Source organism: Magnolia sinica, chromosome 7 (genome assembly GCF_029962835.1).
Source record: "Magnolia sinica isolate HGM2019 chromosome 7, MsV1, whole genome shotgun sequence".
NCBI lineage: Eukaryota > Viridiplantae > Streptophyta > Magnoliopsida > Magnoliales > Magnoliaceae > Magnolia > Magnolia sinica.
The window spans coordinates 4,299,194-4,318,857 of record NC_080579.1 but is presented as its reverse complement, the minus strand read 5'-3'; the positions used below and the strand labels follow the sequence as shown (position 1 = coordinate 4,318,857).

Genomic DNA, 19,664 nt, shown 5'->3' with positions numbered 1-19,664 from the left:
CATGGATGATATATAAAAATGGTTGGGCGTACAGTCACTACAAGAAAAGACACTTTTATCTACAAAAATTTTCGTAGGCAAAAGCCTTTTTTTCGTAGGCAAAAACTTTTGCCAACGAAAAGTTTTGTCGGCAAGTTCGTTGGTAAAAGACCGTGGGAAAACACTTTTACTAATGAAAAAAACATATTGATGGTAAAGGTAAGCCTTTTGCCAACGAAATTTTGCGTAGGTAAAAATATTGACAAAACTTTTTACCTACGAATATTTTCGCCGGTAAAATATTTACAACACTTCTACCTACGAATATTTTCGTAGCTAAAAATATTTTACCTACCAACATTTTCGTAGCTAAAAAGTAGTACAAGACTTTTACCCACGAATATATTCGTTGGAAAAAATACTTCGAAAACATTTGCTTACGGATATATTCGTAGCTAAAAATTTTACAAAGATAATTACAAAACATACACTTAGGGATTGTTTCGTAGGTAAAAATATGTACAAAGGTTTTACCTACGAATTCTTTCGTTGGTAAAAATATTTACAAAACCAAAACTTATACCTATGAATAATTTCGTAGCTAAAAATACTTACAGAACTTTTACCTACGAAAAGTTTTGTAGATCCATGACTTTTACCCACAAAAAGTTTCGTAGGTAAAAGTCAATATTCGTAGGTAGAAGTTCCTTTTTTTTTTTCCTACTATTCCAGCGCAAAATTCTTGATATAGACTTGATATACACCTGTTACAATATATTTTATCATATTCTTCCTGATATAGACCTGTTATGTAATATATTTCATCATATTTTGACTTAGGCATCAGTCTAATGAAGGCCATAAAAAATAAGGCAAAAATGTGATGCTGGCTTGAGAAATTTGTTCAGGAACAACCTTATGTGTTCAAGCCATGTTTATGATTTATCAATCTCCTTATTAATGGGAACCAATACAACAATTAGTAACTATACCTTCACTTATACCCTTGATCAAGTTTTGACTCATCGGTCAACCAAGGTGAATCTGCATTCCTAGTTTTCAAACAATTTTTCAAAAGCTTATTCTAGCCATATGTTTAAAGTAAATGCTTAAAGTAGTGCTGGGTACGAAGGTTTTGATATCATTACCTCAACCAAGGGCTTTTTACTATGGAGCAACATATCAACACTCCTTTCAGTTTGCATAGAATAAAAGAATAATATAAGATGCATAGATTAAAAGAATCATGTAAGATGCAAGGATTATCACCCATGATCATGTCTCGAAATATTCTGAACAAATGTGTGCAATGAGCCAATGACAAACATATAACATGAGCTCTTTCACTTTTAGATAGGAAAAGACCTATATCTGGAGCTAGTAATTCATAAATAGAGTGCAAATGAATGAAATGTAAATAGAGTACATAGATGCTGAGAATATCAAAGTTTGAAGGCATGTTTTCTTTATGGGCTACACAACTGTATTTTCCACCATTTGGGCTACACAACTGTATTTTCCACCATTTGCTTCAAATGGTGGAGAAGACTGATCCACGGTACATGCGGCATGAATGGATGTCACTCCAGACCATCCAAATTGTGGTCTCAATTGTTAACATACCCGATGCGTGACCCAATATTTCTTTTCCCTCATTTCAATCAAAAAATGGAAGGTTGTAGGAGCTTCTCTCAAGAATGCTTTTCTGACAACCTCTAGCACGGGCTTCATCATCTCCAAGAGTAACAGTCTCAACTCCCCTAACCTAGATATAAATTGACTCAAGTCAAACTGAATAAATTGTAGAAATCGTTGTCTCAAGCTTGCAGCCCAAAAGCTATATTCATTGAACAAATCCAACATCAACTTAATACAAGTGTGTGCATAATCAGAATGGCTCATCAGTCGATCCCCAAATGAGGTTTCTCACCTGTCGGATGTTCAGATTCTATTGCTGACTCAGGTCCAGTCCCAAATTTGCTCTTTGTTTTTGTGCCGCCATAGACAAAACTCCCAACTATTAAATGTACAAGACCAATAACCATCTGGTTTTGTTAAAAAATATAAGCACTTCTCTAATCAATGCTAAAGATCCACATTTTTCAGTAACAGAGTTACTATTCATATAAAAAATGCTCCAGATAACCAAACTTCATCAAAATTTGATTAACCATTGCCTTGATAACCAAGTTGCATTAAAATGTGATGTGTCGATCTGTGCATGTGTTATATAGCTACAACATGTGTTTTTCCTGACTTCATTGTGTTCAACACGCATGATCCTTGTTAGCATCACCCACCTGTAACCAAAAATAAAAACTCGCATTGCTCTGTTTTCTCTGCTTCTCTTTCTTTCAAGCCCTCTAAAAATCCCAAAAACCATTTTCATTGCTTAAAATCTTCAACAATCCAAAAAAAAATAATTAAAAAAAAAAAAAAAGCTTTTTGTCTGTTATTCTTCTTTTCTTCTAAAAAAAACTCTAAAACATTATAGGAACCAGAAACCAACATTCCAATAACGGCTGGAAAAACCTAGCAAAGAAATCCAAAAAAAAAAAAATCCCAAACAAATGGAAAATACAAATTAAACAGCTTTTTGCTGAAAAGAAACAGAGATCCCACATGAGAAAAAAGAAAAAGAAAGCAAATCCAACCCCAAAAAGAATTAGAGAAAAAGAAAAAGCAACCTGCACATATATGGTGTTTTGATGACAGTAGCTTTGAGAAGATAATCAGTACCCCAACGAATAGCTTCCTACAACGAATATCATCATACAGAAAAGTTATGCAGCAAAATTGAAGAACTAAAAATATAGAAAAAGATAAGGATGAGATGTCAGAGAGAGAGAGAGAGAGAGAGAGAGAGAGAGAGTACTTCAAGAGCACATGCTCATCCTCTCAATTATAAACTTTGAAAAACTAAGCAAAATCTGCATTATTTAAAAACCAAATAAACATCCAACAATTCATGGGCTGAAGTGAATGCTTCCCCATAGTTTTGTTCAAATATTAATCTTTCCCGCTCTTTCTTTAGATCCATAGGTGCCTCAAACCTGTTGGACAGTCATGGCCTGAAAATCAGCAATACATAGCCTCCAAAACATATAGTATTCAATTATCAACTTTCTTTTAGAAAGTTTTAAATCTCAAGTTGGTAACACTGGAGTAAAATGCGAAATATGGCATGGACATTTCAAACATGAGAATTATCTTCAAATTACCCCACATTATGATCCCAACCATTGAATGAGTGGGCCTTACTAAAACTTGCTGTCCAACTATTTTTGGGCACTCAGAAACATCCAACCAGTAAGATATTACAATGTGTGACCCATAGATTGGTAGATTTGGAAAAGCCAAACAAATGCACCAAATGGACAGAAAAGATAGCTTATGTGTTCAATGTCTTGTGCATCTATTTTTATTTCATGTTGGGAAAACACTACTTTTGCAATTGGTGCAATATTTGAATGGAAAGTTCTGTTCTCGCACCTTATGTTATATTGGTACATATGGCTGTATGTTGTTGCAGAAGGCTCTACCCATGTGTGGGCTTAGCAAACTTCACCTAGAAAATATGCCCAGGTCCAAGAATCAGGTTGGTGTCAAACTAGGTGAGTTAAATGTATGCTAAAGAAATGGACAGTCAACATTTAATCTATATATATGGCTTATCAAATGATAAGAGTTAGACTGACCAGAATTTTGGGTAGGGAAGGCAGGATTGTGACCTGCACCTGCACCTGTTGGGCAGCTTTGATCATGGACCTATGTAAACTCCCCGGTGAAGCATTGTGGACCTCCTCTCGAGCCTACACTCTAAATAACTGTTTCACTTTGAATGAGCATATTACATCCAAACATAGATAAAGTATTAATACATCTCAAGCATTATAGAAACAACTTATTGTATTGAAGTACTGAACATTAGTAGCCAAACCAAACCACAAAAAAAAAAAAAAAAAAACCCCACACACAAATGCCTATCCTTAAAGCATTATTCCACTTTTCAGGCTAAAAATTCAAATAAGGGTGCCTAAATGCCCATCCTTGTAGTGTTTTGCCTACTTTTCAAGATAAAAATCATGGTAAAGCCACAGGCTATTCTTGAGGCATTTTGCTCTCTATTCAAGTTAACAATTCTAGCAAGGGCATGTAAATGCCTATCCTTGAGGCATTTAACCCACTGTTCAGGATAAAAAAATTATGTAAGGGAACCTAAGTGGCCATCCTTGATGAAAATGTCACATCTTTTCAAGATAAAAATCATGTAAGAGAAGCTAAATGCATTTCCTTGATGCATTTTCATCACTTTTCAGGCTAAAAATCAATATGCCAGCATGTAAATTTGTATCCTTGTGGCATATTCCCACTTGTCAAGGAAAAAATTGGAGTAAATGCACCTAAATGCCTATCCAAGAGGCATTTTCCTGCTCTTAAAGCTAAAAATAAATGTAATGGCACCCAAATTCCCATCCTTGAGGCATTTTGCCCTCAGTTTCAAATTTAAAAAATCCATGTAAGGTCACCTAAATACTGTGCAGTATCGCCAGGCACATGGATCTTAAAAATTACAGACTCAGCCATTGAAATTGAGATAGAATTAAGAGAGGGGGAATATTGCCTCGGAAGCAACAACAATAAAACAGGTCATGAAGATCGTCAGCATTATGCATTTGGCCAATGCGGATGGACACAAATCAAGTCACAGAATGAGATATGGCTTTAAAAATGACACACATAATCTCATGGATGAACTGGAATATACCCGGGGGGACCATACCTGTAAATTCGCCATGGGCGCCAATTCACAGCCCAGAGTATGGAAACAGATAGACTGTCATGCTCTGCTGGACATAGAATTCTGTGCAAGCATTACACCTGCAAAGAGGATTTCTCCATATCTTAGAAAGAAACATGGGTTTTTTCTTCTCGGAAACAAATGAGGTTTGACGTGGATCCACTCCAAATATACAGTTGGGATTTGAAACGCTACCATGGGCTGCATCCTACTTTAAAGCCACATTTTTCTCCAAATTCACTCCAAGCAGAGGATCCTTCTCACTCGGCACAATATTTGCAAATAACCTGATTTATCAAAGGGAAACAATCATAGTTAAAAGCTTAGTATAGGTATTATAAGAAGAAAAACTTACTCAAATGAAATAAAAAAGAAAATGTACGCATTTTCCTTCAAAAATTTTGATCTGACAATGAAGACTGACCTCAATGATGTTGCCGACTAAGGGAGCTGTTTGTTGAGTTCAACAGAGAAAAATGTGCATCGTATGCTCCAACGAAAGGGACTTTATGAGGGAAGGTGCAAAATCCTAACTGTGGCCGCACCACCACGCTAGAGCAACAATGCTGAGTAGAAAAACTACAACAACTAGCATAACGTAAATAGTCCCTCCTAAGATTATAAAAAGTAAAGCATTCCTCAGGCAAGATAGTAGCCATAATACAAATCATTGAAAAAAAAAAACCAATCTACTTCAATGTGAGATTTATGGCCTTTTTCATATCGATTTTACAGCACATGCCAAGGGATATTACTAACTTTGTAGATATCTCATACGGCATGATATTACTCACTGACCTATGACCAATAGTTCCCGCTTACTATCAGTTCTAAAGTCAGACAAGTAGAAGGGCAAATATCAGCCTGCAACTTATCTATAGTATAGAGTTAGTCATGTCATAACACTGTCAATATCAGCATGTTGCATTGCAGAATGTATAAAATGCACCTAATGAAATGGGATATAGTTAAAAATTGGGGCACATATATTGGTGATCCTGGAAGAGCTGGAATTTGAAGAGGCTTCAAATCTATGCCGAGTGAATATGTTGCCACAAGCAGAAGCATTAACAACATACTCTTTCTTATCATGAACTGTAACACAAGCCAGCAGCCAAATGATCAGTGCCATCACATTCACAAGTAGCTTGGGAGTTAATGTGGCCTGTTAGCACTTAAATGAAAGACAAAAATGCTAAGTAGGATACATTATTCAGCCGAATCATATCACCACTAGTCATAAATAGGTATTTAGACCACCATATTAAAATGAGGTTGCCAGATGTGGGAAATTAGGGAAAATTGACATCCAAGGAGTTGCCTTTCCTCAGACCTTAACCGTTAAACAATCTGTATTAAGAAATTGAGAAGGTCAAGGATTTCTGCAAAGGCATCAAGTACCTTCCAAGGGATGACAATCCTCTTGCTAGCCCCAAAAGAACACCATTGAGGGTGTATCCCTTGATGATTAAACCATAACCCTGTGAGACAGAAAGGTGCATCTCAAACTCATCTAAAGTGACTTGGACTAAGCCACTGTAATCATTTCCTCAAGGGTGCCTATGTGGAGAAGTAAAACTAGCCAACAAGAATGGCATTAAACACTCTCATAACTGATGGATCCTGGGTTGTTTTTGCTGGAAAACAGTCAACCTTATAAGTAGGAAACAAGATTTTAAAAAATAATAATAATAAAAAACAAACAAAAAAACAAAACAAGAAAAAAGCCCATGCAATAACAATGTGTCTCCACAAAAGCGTAACTAATCTTTCCCCAACTTTTTGTAGCCAAAGTAAATATCTTAGGGAAGTAAGGAAGGTAGCAGGCTAGTAGTTCTATTGTTCACCTCCCATCTTTGTATAGCTAACAAGGTAAAGTTCATAAGCATATGCGACATTAAAGAAATGATCAGGTTTCTATTTAGCCATAACCACCAAGAATGGTGAATGAACATAGATCATAGTAGACATTTATCATATTGTTTGATGTTTGATTTAGACATTTCAAAATCCAAAAATATAATCTGAACCTGCCACCACACAGATTACCACAATTGATTCTTTCTGCAACTAGAAAGCAGGAATTACTTCAATGCAAAATTCAAATTACCCAAACAAATAGGCTGAAGTATCCAAAACAATCAAAATCTGGGAAGATAAATTAGCAAAAGAGTAACTGCAAGTCTTTACTGGTGCTGGAACTAGCAGTCCCTAACAATTGATGAATAAATGCCCCTTCAGTTTTCTCAGCTGAACAAAAGAGTAACTGCAAGTCTTTAATAGTATTTGTGTTTTCAGAAATCTAGTTTGCCAACTGCCAAAGGGTTACATGCCAAAACAAGGCACTGCATTAGCATCAGTTGCACGAAACAAGGTACTGCAGCAAGGAACAAATAGAAATTGAGTTACATGCCAAATTCCTGAAGTAGTGTTAAGGGGACAAAGAAAGACTTCGATGCATACATCATATCTACCCATCCACCAGGTAAATTTATTGACATTAGCCCTTGGGACCAAAAATCAGCCCAAACCAAACCTTAGGCAGTGAAAACCAATGGACGGAGAATGATATCATATACACATGTAGGACCAAAAATCCATGCCAATGCCGCAAAACCAAAACCCATCAAGGCAATCGAGTCATAACGAGGTGGAATTAATCAAATACAATATGCAGGACCAACGGCACGAAAACTTTGAAAACCAAAACATTTATCCAGAATCAACAAAAAAATAAAAAAATAAAAATCAAGTGAATTGAATTGCAGCAAATAGTTAGTTTAATCAACAAGAAATGAGAAAAACTAATGATGTTTTCTAGTATTCATAGGGGGAAAGAAGCCCTCAACTTGCAGTCATGTTTCATTTGAGTCCAACTTGAGAGGAACATGACTGCAATTTGGAGCTCAACCCTCGATAGGAAGGCTAACTACAATCTATTTATCTCCACTTTATTATACAACAGAATTGCAATCCAATTTAAAATTGCATCCAAACGCACCCTGAAGAACCAGAAACAACGTGTAATGCATAATCTTCACCAAATGCTCAAAATCAAAACCTACTACACGCAGAATCTACAGGCAACACTGCAACCATTTAAAAATAATCTCATGCAAAATCTTGCCTAATGCTCTGAAAATCATACGAACCCCTGCAAGAGCCAATGAACTCACATCCACAATCTTCAGAAAATACTAACAATCAAAATCCATATGCAGAATCAACACAAAAACACTCCAATTACAAAACAGAATCAACACAAAAACACTCCACACTTACAGCCCCTACTCATGGGCTTGTGCAGGCCCTTCTTTACCTGCAACCCACATATAAAATCAGCAATTTCACTTGCAAACGTAAACAAAGGAAAAGAAGAGTAAAGTTTGAATGATTTTCTCTGATAATCGAGATCTTCGGTCGAGAATCGGAGAAGATTCGCAAAAGATAAGGAAATCAGTAAAAAGAAAATGAGAAATCGCTCACCTTTCCAAGTCCGTTGAGATGGCGAGAGAGAGAGAAAATGCTAGGGCTTTGAAAATGGGATGGTTGAGAGAGAGGGAGGGAGGGAGGGAAGGAGGGAGAGGGTTTTGGGCGTAAAGAGGGAGAGTCGGTTTTGGACGGGGAGAGAGAGAGAGAGGAGGCCGTATGTATTTTTGGGCGCGCGGCTCTATTTTGAGCGCGCGCTCAATTATTTTGGGCGCGGATTGGGTGCCTACGTGGGGCACCCAATGATGCATATGGTTTATCCATTCCATCCATTTATTTTTATAAATACATTCAGTGAATGATCCTAAAAATGAAGTATATTGAAGGCTCAAGTGGACCACACCATAGGTATCACGTGTGATTTAATATCTACTGTTTCCGACTGTGTGGTCCACCTGAGATTTTGATCTACCTCGTTTATGTGATATAGTATTAAAATGATGTGCAAAAATTGAAAGATGGTGCAAGTAAAATGCATAGATCTTGGTGGGGCCCACAGAGCACCAACCACTGGACACCTGGCTTCTCGCATCACTAGCCAAATCATGTCCAAATTGGCACATTTACCACACACCACCGATGTTGCTGGTGTGTTCTGTGGGTCCCATATGAGGTATGTGTTATATCCAAACCGTCTCTCCACTTGGAGGGCCGAAAAATAAGACAAATCCAAAGATCAAGTGAACCACACTACAAAAGGCAGTGGGAGAATGAATGTCTACCATTGAAACCCTTTGGAGGGTCACAAAAGTTTTGGATCAAAATAATTTTTTGTTTTTCCACTTCATCCAGGTATGTGTGATATTATTAACAGATTGGATGGAAAGTAAACGTTATGGTGGGCCCTACGGATGTTTTAATGGTGAGAATCATTGTCCATGTCTGTATTAACTTATGACAAGTTGGATCTAAAAAAACATGTGGCGGCCCATAAAAAGGTTTCATCGGTTGGTGTCACCATCCTACTCTTTTCCATGGTGTAGTTCACTTGAAATTTAGATCTGCCCCATCAATCAGATGCAACATTCATGGCGGGCAACTCTGAAAGGGCCGCAACATAGGAAAAGGAGAGAGAGAGAGAGAGAGAGAGAGAGAGAGAGAGAGAGAGAGAGAGAGAGAGAGAGAGAGAGAGAGAGAGAGAGAGAGAGACCGTATGAAATCCCTAATTTTGGGTGCAACTTTTTTTTAAGCACGCGCCCAAATTTGAGAGGCAGATTGGCTACTGATGGTGGGTGCTCTGTGAGCCCCACCATTATATATGTGTTTCATCCATTCCGTTCATCTATTTTTAGATATCATTTTAGGGCTTAGTACAAAAAACGATAGGTATATAAATCTCAAGTGAACTACACCATAGGAAATCAATAATGGTTGGATATACACTATTAAAATCCTCCTAAGACTCACTGTACTGTTTTTTTGAAATCTAATATGTTGATTAGGTCATAAAGACCCGAATGAAGGGAAATAATAAATATCAGCTTGATCCAAAACTTTTATGGCCCCCAAAATGTTTTCCATGGTCAACGTTCATCTAACACTTTTTTCTGTAATGTGGTCCACTTGAGATTTAGATATACCTCATTTTTTCTATCATATCATAAAATGATCTATAAAAATAGATGGACGGCATGGATTAAACACATACGTTAGGGAAGGGCCCACAGAGCACCAACCACAAGCCATTAGATGGTGTCAGGGGGAGCAGCCAATTTGTTCCCCTTATTTGTGGTGTGGTTCATTTAATTAATATTTGGATATAAATAATTTTTTGGATAGTTCTCTAAAATGATATCGAAAAATGGATGAACAAGCCAATGATCCCGAATTTTCGGTAAATCCAAAACTCAAGTGGACCATGCCACACGAAATAGTGTGGAATAATGATTTCCACCGTTGATACCTTCCTTAGGTGCATAGTAATGTTTATTTTTAATATCCTTTCATGCAAAGGTCAGCAAGTTAAGCGAAGAACGCGTCCTTTCGACTAACTATACTACAAGAAAATCATCAACAACTTCCTCGAAGAAAAAGATGTACAAAGAATGGACACGGATTAGGTGGATCCCTGACTGTGGGGCCCACCACATCCCACAGTCAAGGATCCATTAAAGCCCTGTTCATATAGAATGAGATTTTGTAAAAATCATCAGGTCAAGTCAGTCCTTGAGAAAATCACCAGCAACTTCCTTAAATAAAAAGATTACACATATCAAGCAATTAGGACACCTCTGGCCCACCAGACCAAAAATTCTAATCACCATATATGTGCTACATCTAAGACAATTAGCTGTTCATGCTGAAGAGAGTTGGGCCATGGCTCAACACCTGAGATGAACCAGACATGTTTATGGTGGTACCTCAAATTGTGTTTCTCACCAAATTCATGCCAAGAAAGCCTAACCAAATGGCCTCATCAACTAATTAGTTGCGATCAAGATCGCACACATCTTTATGGTGGAGATTGGATTGAACACAATTTGTGAAAGAGCTTCCTAGAAATGTAACCTGATTAATGGAGTTGATTAAATATATACCACATGGTGGCCCATGCACAAACAAACCTATATATGGTTGACATCCCATTTACATCATTTCATGTGGTGTGGCCCATTTAATTTGCGGATCTAGTTGATTTTTTTTAAACCTCAGGACCTAACATTGAGTATAAAATTTGTTTAGCATAATAAATTTTGTAATTAAAACATGATGGGGCTCCTAGACTTGGTAACTAGTGTCGAACATCTACCCCATCAGTCAGATGTACCATTCCATGATGGGCCTGATGCTTAAAAATCAAGACAATCCGTGACTTTTTCGGGCCACACCACATACAAAAGTTGAGAGGGGTTACCCACCATTAAAATATTCATAATCATCTGTTGGGCCCACCGAGATGTGGTTCACAAATCCAGACCATCCATTATGTGTGTCCCACTTGGATGAGGAGTCATACCAAGTTTCATATGCATCAAAATTTCAGGTGGGCCCCACCAAGTGCTTTTATATGTTTGAGCCATTTATTCACATGATTTTAGATGGTATGGCCCACCTAAGTTTCGTATATAGCTGATTTTTGGCATATCCCATAATTTAAAGAGGGCCCATCAAATGCACGGTGTTGATGGTCGACACGCATCACAGTGGGGCCCATTTAACTTTGACATCCTTTAAACCGTTCATACAACTCAGAGCACGAGGAACGTTAGTGCATAAACACTCTCCCAACCCTCTCTCCCTACCCTCTCTCCCTATTCCTCTCTATCCCCCCTTCTCTCACTCTCGTGCCCTAAATATCAGCAGTGAGGGGCCGTTGCAGCAGGTATTTCTCTCCTCTCCTCTCCTCTCGTTGATTTCATGCTTGGTCGTTTTTCTTTTGTTGAAACTTGAAGAGAATTGTCAAAAATCAGAATTGGATGTGGTCCCATTCTCAAACTGCCTGCATTATTATGATTGCCTCCATTAAATTAAGATCCTCAAAAGGCATTACCATCGAAAATTCTGGATTTTCATAATTCTGGGCTATGCAAGATACTACAGTCATATTTTTGAAATCGTTTCATCCCTTTCGAATTCCGAAATCCACTAAAACCGCAGGCGCAAAATTTGAGTTCCTCCCTATTTCAATAACATTACAGACCGCTGGACGAAATCCGCATCTGCATAAACCCTAGAAAAATGAGAATTCGGGTTTTGGTATGGAACACGGAATCTGATGAAATTGAAATAAAATCCTACTTCCTATTCGTCAAGGATAGTCCAAATAGAGAAGAAAATGCGACAGATATTTCAGGATTTTGTGATTTATAGGGTTTTGAATGAATTGAGAAATCGACAGACGAAAATTGCACGATTTTTTTCCTTTTTTCTCCAGATATTCGTTTCATATCATCGCATAAAAAGAGAGAAATCGCGATTTTTTTTACAGAAAATGGAAATTTAAATAGAAAAATCAGAAAATTCGAAGAAATTACCAGAGGTTTTGACGATCTAAAATTCGGAGGCCTGCAAAAGCAGCTAAGAACGAGGGACAGAGAAGCTTCTGCCTTTTGCTGGAAAGGAAGTGGAAAGCTAGATGTATTCGACATGTGGCAGGGATGAGAGGGTAACTGGAGATGGATGGCTGATATTGAAGAAAATGGATGGAGGACGGTGGGAAAGAAAAGTACCACAGAATCATCCACCACACCTGTTTTGCGCAACTCCGTAAAACATCCAATCTCTGTGGGGATCACCGAATTTATTTTTTTGTGTAAATCCACTCCGTCCATAAGGTGACAAACATTATTCTAACCGTACATACAAATGATCCGAATGATTAGAAACTCTCATGGGACACATTAAGGGAACAAAACCTTGAGGCCTGCCCAAGGTTTTGTGCCACTGATCTAATTAACCCTACAGTGGATAGTCCATCCCTAAAAATCTTCTAGATGAAAGATCCTAGCCACCAACCTTTGACATTTTTTTCAATTGAAAGTTGACCACTGGTGATGCAGTTAACTTGAAAGCGGAGAGTTTTGAACTAGACAAGTGCTTTTCCTTGATCATCACTGGGATGCATCAACTGTTTTATATTTTTCTTAACCATCTATTTGTAGAAGTGAGTCAACTTGGTTTTGGTGGGCGATGGTAAAAGAAAGTGTTTTAGCGGTCAAAGAAACAAGTCGCTAAGTAATTCATGTTCCAAAACCGGACTGTGTTGGAAGTTGGAACAAGTCTTAGTGAATTATACTGATAGGGCTGTCAACAGGCCAGGCCTAGGGTTGTCTTTGGCTTGGATTTTGAGCTGGTTGGGCTGGATCTATTCAAAATTTTTACTCTGTCTGGCCAGGCCCTAGCTCCTATTCAAAATTGAGAGGGCTAGCCTTATTCTCATAATTGTCACAGTATGTGTGACTATTGTGGGTATGTATTTCTCGCTGAATGCTTAGAATTATCATTAAAAACAGCAAGACCTCAAACTTGCTTAATTCATCCTAGTTTTTATTGATTTCATCTACATCAAGATGATGATTGAAATTCAGCATGATTGCAAAATCCAAATGCAGGCTTCTAACACTGTATTTCCTGATGCTGCTGCAAAGATTTACTTTCAAACAGCTTAGAGAAATGGTAAGATAGTCAACTGTATCACAAGCTATGGTACAACTAGTTTTCTGTATGAATGTATCTTTAAAAAAAAGGAAAAAAGAAAAAGAAAAATCAGCAATCCAGCAAAAGAAACAACAAGGAATTAGAACAAAGATTGATCTAATATTAAGTAATGCATGTATGGAATGGGACAAGATGTATAGAAGACAAATGGAACAATCGGTGTAGAAGACATACCAAATTTAATAAAAGCATAAGGCCTGGCAGCAATTTCTATTTGACTCCCATTAACTTTCTCAAATTCGTTTTTGAGGTCTTCTAGGCATTGAAAAGTAAGTTTCTTCGGATAAGAACGATCACACATGGTTAAATAACATACACAACCTTTAATAATATAGTTGCAAAATTAGGTCAGGGTAACAATTGCATTTGATTTAAATGGACTGGACATAAAATGCCTAACATAGAAAAATACGGAACAGGGGAGAAAATCCATGTTGTTTTCTTAAGTAGCCAGTTCTGCTACATGGATCAAGCTGAAATGCTACAATTTCTTGTTCTGCAATTGGAATCCTTAGGAGAGCACTTCTTATAAACAGGTGGTGTGAGTTGGCCATTTTTCTTATTTGGTGCAATTGCTTCTTAGTTATTAGTAGTACATGTGACTCTAATCACCGGTTAGAAATTATCGTTGCGCATCCTTCCCTGCTCTCTCCCTTTATATATATATATATATATATATATATATATATATATATATATATATATATATATATAGAGAGAGAGTGAGAGAGTAGTGGCACGGAACTGGTGCGAACTTTTTTGAGAACCCATCATACGTGATGTGGATCCAAAATCTAAACCGTTCATGTGAAGCAGCGCCTCGTTAAACCCTCCACGCCCAAGTTTTACTTTGATCTAAAACTTTGATGGGCCATGAAAAATGAAAACAGTTTCCTCCCTTGATTTGCATTTCTCTTTGCTATGGCCCACCAGAATTTTAGATCAGGGTGAAAATTTGTCACATGGGGTTTCATGGGATTCTGCATCACATGGACCGTTCAGATTAGACACCCATGACACGTGTGCAAAGGTGCGCACGTGCGTAGGTGCGCAGGTGAGCATGACTCTCTCTCTCTCTCTCTCTCTCTCTCTCTCTCTCTCTCTCTCTATATATATATATATATATATATATATATATATAAAGATATATATATATAGTAAATTCTTGATGTAGTTTGTTTTCCATTCAGCATTGATTTCTTTCGGGGATTGGCACTATTGATTTGTGCATTGCAGGCCCTTTATCTGAATTGCCCAGAGCTTAACGACCTAAATCTCAATTCATGTACAAACTTGCATCCAGGTAGTTACTGAATGTTCTACTTGTAGGTAGCTGACATGGAGACTCAGTGTTAGACACTACAAACCTTGAGAATCCAAATGCAGACATCTCTATATGGGTTATATGTTATTGTCAAAACTTAGAAGATACAATCATCATCTCCATAACTTTGTCCTAGCCATTTGTTGCGTGATGTGAGATTATACATGCGTACATATAGAAAAAAATGTTTCTAGTTAAATAGGAATTTGCCTAGAACTACATAGTTAGAATGTGGATGGTGCTTGTAAATGAACAAGACCATGAACTTAGATTTTACCCTACCAGCTATTTCAATGTGTTTAGCACAGATGTGCAGCTTATGCCCGGGATGGGTATTGTTTGAAAAAAAAAACAAAGTTCTTTATACATAGATTGGAGGTGGGTGGGGGAAACATTTAGTACGTAAAAATATAATTAGGTTCTTTTGAAGCATAATCCTTCTTTCAAATTTGAGGCCTTGCTCTTTTCTGGTTCTTCAAGTTTGCATTACTGCATCACCTTCTTCTCCTTCTTCTTCTTTTTAAATTTTTTTTACACATTTAAACCAAATCTGATGACTACAAAGAAACTGTCTTAGTTCACTGATTATGTTACATACTTAGATTTCATTTCTTTATACAAATTTTTTATACACATTTAAACCAAATCTGCTTTTTTATATGAAAGAGCAATTTGCACTATTGGAGCCAAATAAGAATGGGTGCATCTCACTAGAAAATATAAGAATGGTTAGTTTCTTTCTGTAATATCTAGATTTCTTACTGGGCATGTTTACTGTTGGTTGTTAAGCTACAATGCTCAGTTACTTCTGTTGATGATTACTATTGAATATTTTGGCCAGGCATTGGTGAAAAATGCAACAGATGCTATGAAGGAATCCCGCATTCATGATTTTCTTGCTTTGGTATCTATTTTACTGTTGACTCTGTAGTTATTCTTCAATTTCAAATGGTTCTGTATGTTTTATAACTTTTTACCAATACTCTTTTCTTCTATGACAGTTGAATGCTCTTCAATATAGAAAGATGGACTTCCACACTAGTAGCTTTATGGTCAGAAGCTAACAAACACGTCTACACACAAATGAGAGAGAGAGAGAGAGGATCCATTCTAGTGTAAAGAAGAATCATCAACGCCTGATGAAAGGGTGCTGTTCTTTGAAGTGGACATAGTCGAAGTGGACATAGTCCTTGATGTTGTCTCCTTCCAACTTGAAGCTGGCCCACCACACCAAATCGCCTTCCACCTTTAGAGAACCCCCACCAACAGTGGTGGTAGAAGCAGCAGCATTATTACAGGGAACTTGAAGAGGAAGATTATTCAGCTTCGGACATCCACTCACTCTCAGTTTCTCCAATGTCGGCAAGCACACCTCACCACAAAAACTCTCCAACTTAGGTAGCTCCCACAGACACACTGTACGTAGTCTTTGGAGTGAGCCTTTAGCTACCCCTTGAAACACCGCCTCCAGTCTATTGCAGAATTTGATAAGGAGAGTTTTCAGGCTTTCTAAGCATACAGCTGAGGAGAAGATGACCAAAAGTCTCGGGCAACAATCCAGATATATGTGCAATTCCTAAAAAAACACAACCAAGGAAAAATTCTCTCAATGAAACCAGCAGCAGCGGCAATAGCAACAATGACAAAAATCTTGGATGTACAGCAGCAACAGCAATGGCAGTGTGTTTGTTTTGAAAACTTTAAATATACGATTAATTGTTTTGTTGGTTTTGTGCTGATTGTTGTCTTGATGGATGTTAAATGGGCGAAACATGCACAGTTCAATCATTGGTTGATTATACTATTGTTAGCTTTTGTTGATGGAAACTAGATATAGCCTTGGTTATTGATAAATGATGTTAAAAATTGAATTTAGTCCTAGTTGATGCCAACAAAGGCTAAATCTATCTTTAGTCTTAGTTTTGCCTCAATTACCTAAACTGAGACTACAACTCCCGTAGTTAAAGGCTTTAGCCTCAGTTGTTGAGAACTGAGGTTAAAAATGGATTTAGCTTCAATTGGAGGCAACTGAGGCTAAAATTTGGATTTAGTCTCAGTTGGAAACAATAGAGGCTAAAATTTTGATTTAGCCTCATTTCAAGAAAACTGAAGCTAAAATTAAAGGTTCTTTTAGCCTCACTTAAAGAATCGAGGCTATAAAAGTCATTTTAGCCTCGGTTGCTAAAACTGAGGCTAAAGCCTTTAGCCACGAGGGTTTCAACCTTGGTTTGGATAACTTAGGCAAAACCCAAACCTAAACTTAAATATATTCTCAAATCCTTAAACCTAAACCTACACCTAATTCTCATCTCAAGTCTCTAACCTAAACCTAAACCTAAACTTGAAAACCCAAACCTAAACCCGATCTCGAACCCGAACCCGATTTCCTAAACCTAAACCTTAACCTATTCTCAATTCCCTAAAGCTATAACTTATAACCTAAACTTAAACCTTAACCTTAACCTAAACTTATAACCTTAACCTAAACCAAAACCTATGAGCTAAACCTTAACCTATAACCTAAAACCTAAACTTATATCCTATAACCTAATCTTAACCTTAACCTAAACCTAAAACCTAAACCTTAACTTATAACCTAAAACCTAAACCTAAACCTAAAACCTAAATGTATTCTCAAATCCCTAAACTTAAACCTACATCTAATCTTAATCTCAACTCCCTAACCTAAACCTAAACCTAGACTTGAAAACCTGATCCTGAACCCGAACCCGATTTCCTAAACCTAAACCTTAACTTATTCTCAATTCCCTAACACTATGAATAATTTTTTGTATTTTATTTATGATGTTAAACTTATATGTATTTATGCGTGGATGAATGTCATGTGGATAAGATTATTTGTGTTTGAATGGATGTAGTTTATGTTTGGATGGATTTACGTAGTTTGGGTTTAGATGGATGTAAATATGAATATGATGAAATATATTATATAATAGGTGTATATCAAGAAGAACATAATGAACTATATTGTAACAGGTGTAGATCAGAAATTTTGAACTGGGAAAAAAAAAGACTTTTACCTACGAATTATTTTGTAGGAAAAGGTTTAAATCATGTAAGTGAAATATTATATTTTTACCTACGAATTATTTCGTGGGTAGAAGTAGTTTTTACCTACGAAATGTTTCGTAGGTAAAGGTCTCAACTATGTTTAATTTAAATTTTTTAGCTACAAAATATTTCGTAGGTAAATGTCAATTTAAGTTACTTTTATATTACTACCTACAAATTATTTCGTTAGGAAATGTCTCATAAATATTTTTACCTACGAAAATAGTCGTAGGTAAAAGTCATTTCAAAACACCTTTGCCTACGACAACTTTCATAGGTAAAGATGGGTTTTACCTACCAAATTACATTTCGTAGGTAAAAGTAATCTTTCGTTTATTTGTATTTTGAAAAATTGAAAACACCCTTTACCTACGAAAATTGTCCTAGGGAAAGATGACTTTTACAAATTCAAAACACCTTTTACTTACGAAAATGTTTGTAGGTAAAGATGACTTTAGGTAAAAATCAACTTTTCGTATGTTGTATGTTGAAAATTTGAAAACACCATTTACCTACGAAATTGGCGTAGGGAAAGATGACTTTTACCTACGAAAATTAAAATCGTTGGTAAAAGTAAACTTTAATACATTTTTCAAAGGGGGAAGAAATTCAAAACACCTTTTACCTACGAAAATATTCATAGGTAAAGATGGCTTTTACCTACGAAATTACAGTTCATAGGTAAAAATTTTTTTTTGTATTTAAAAAAAATTTGAAAATACACTTTACCTACGACAATTTTCATAGGTAAATATGACATTTACCTACAAAATATAGTTTCGTTGGTAAAAGTGAAGATGCCCTTTACCTACGAAAATTAGTTTCGTCGGTAAAAGTTTCGTCGGTAAAAATCATATTTCTTGTAGTGAGTCTTCATCATAGGTTTGTTCCCTATAGGTGAGGATTTGATTCCCCTTCTTGGCATTACTTTTAATGGAAAAATCAAAAGCTGGAAGAATGAAAAGATGATCTGTGAGGCAAGTTTTGGTTATCATGAATTCTCTTATTGGTTACCAATGATATCCTGAAATAGAGAAGTGAATTTTAATGATGATAAGCCGAGATTAGACTATACCCTCATGGATCCTAATGTTTAGAATTTTTTTCTAATTGATGGATTAATACTTTGATCTTGATTATGAAGTCTACCAAGTGCTTGAGTATAGGGAATGTAATGCCCAACATTCATGAATCTTAGAATTCTAGTATCTGGATTGTTTTCAAAAATCACTCTAATTCATAGAAATTGGTCCTGTAATTCTCAACTTATTTTCTGCATACTTCGCCCAGGACTAGAAAAATGCTGGTTGGGGGTTGTGTTAAGGGTGAAGTATTGCATAGTAAACCCCAATTATTACCTGATTTTACGAACCTGATACCGTTTAATGCTCTATTTTAATCGCGTTTGTGCTGCAAGGTAAATTTAGGAGCTTAGACTGAAAAAAGGTGCTAAATGCATGAATTTGATGCTCTAGAATCACCAAAGCAAGGGACGGACCCCAGGGGACCGAGATCGATAGATTTACATGCCAGATATCTGAAAAAACCAAGAAACTGAAGCTCAAGTGGCTAAAAAGGGTCCAAAATGTGAAATCATAGGGTTCCCGCCATCCGATTGGCTTGAAAGTGTATATATGGCCTACGGACTATAAATTAACCGTACATGTAGAATTTCAACCATTGGATCCCTGTGAAAGTGGCCCAACGGACATATCAACCCATAAATTATCAATTTTTGGGCTCACTTAATCTCTGGATATGTCTCAATTTTGAACTCAACGCCTTAAATGATATAACAGAATGGATGGACGGAGAGGATTTCATATATACATCACAAGTGGA

The 19,664-nt window shown here is 36.7% G+C and overlaps 2 long non-coding RNA genes across 7 annotated transcripts; both read right to left on the bottom strand.

The window, feature by feature from the left end:
- Nucleotides 1–1,620: 1,620 nt before the first annotated feature.
- Nucleotides 1,621–4,662, bottom strand: LOC131250892 (uncharacterized). Of its 6 annotated transcripts, XR_009173489.1 has the most exons (6): nucleotides 4,517–4,662; nucleotides 3,678–3,796; nucleotides 3,472–3,547; nucleotides 2,667–3,032; nucleotides 1,910–2,378; nucleotides 1,621–1,744 (listed from the first exon to the last, which is right to left on the bottom strand). It is a non-coding gene; the product is annotated as an uncharacterized LOC131250892 (long non-coding RNA). The 6 variants fall into 6 exon arrangements; XR_009173488.1 differs by lacking the exon at nucleotides 4,517–4,662 and having other exon boundaries at nucleotides 2,667–3,050; nucleotides 3,678–4,506; XR_009173486.1 differs by lacking the exon at nucleotides 4,517–4,662 and having other exon boundaries at nucleotides 2,667–2,734; nucleotides 2,855–3,032; nucleotides 3,472–4,504.
- An 849-nt stretch (nucleotides 4,663–5,511) lies between these two features.
- Nucleotides 5,512–8,946, bottom strand: LOC131251911 (uncharacterized). The gene is made up of 3 exons (XR_009174047.1): nucleotides 8,267–8,946; nucleotides 8,063–8,099; nucleotides 5,512–6,261 (listed from the first exon to the last, which is right to left on the bottom strand). It is a non-coding gene; the product is annotated as an uncharacterized LOC131251911 (long non-coding RNA).
- Between the last annotated feature and the right edge of the window lie 10,718 nt (nucleotides 8,947–19,664).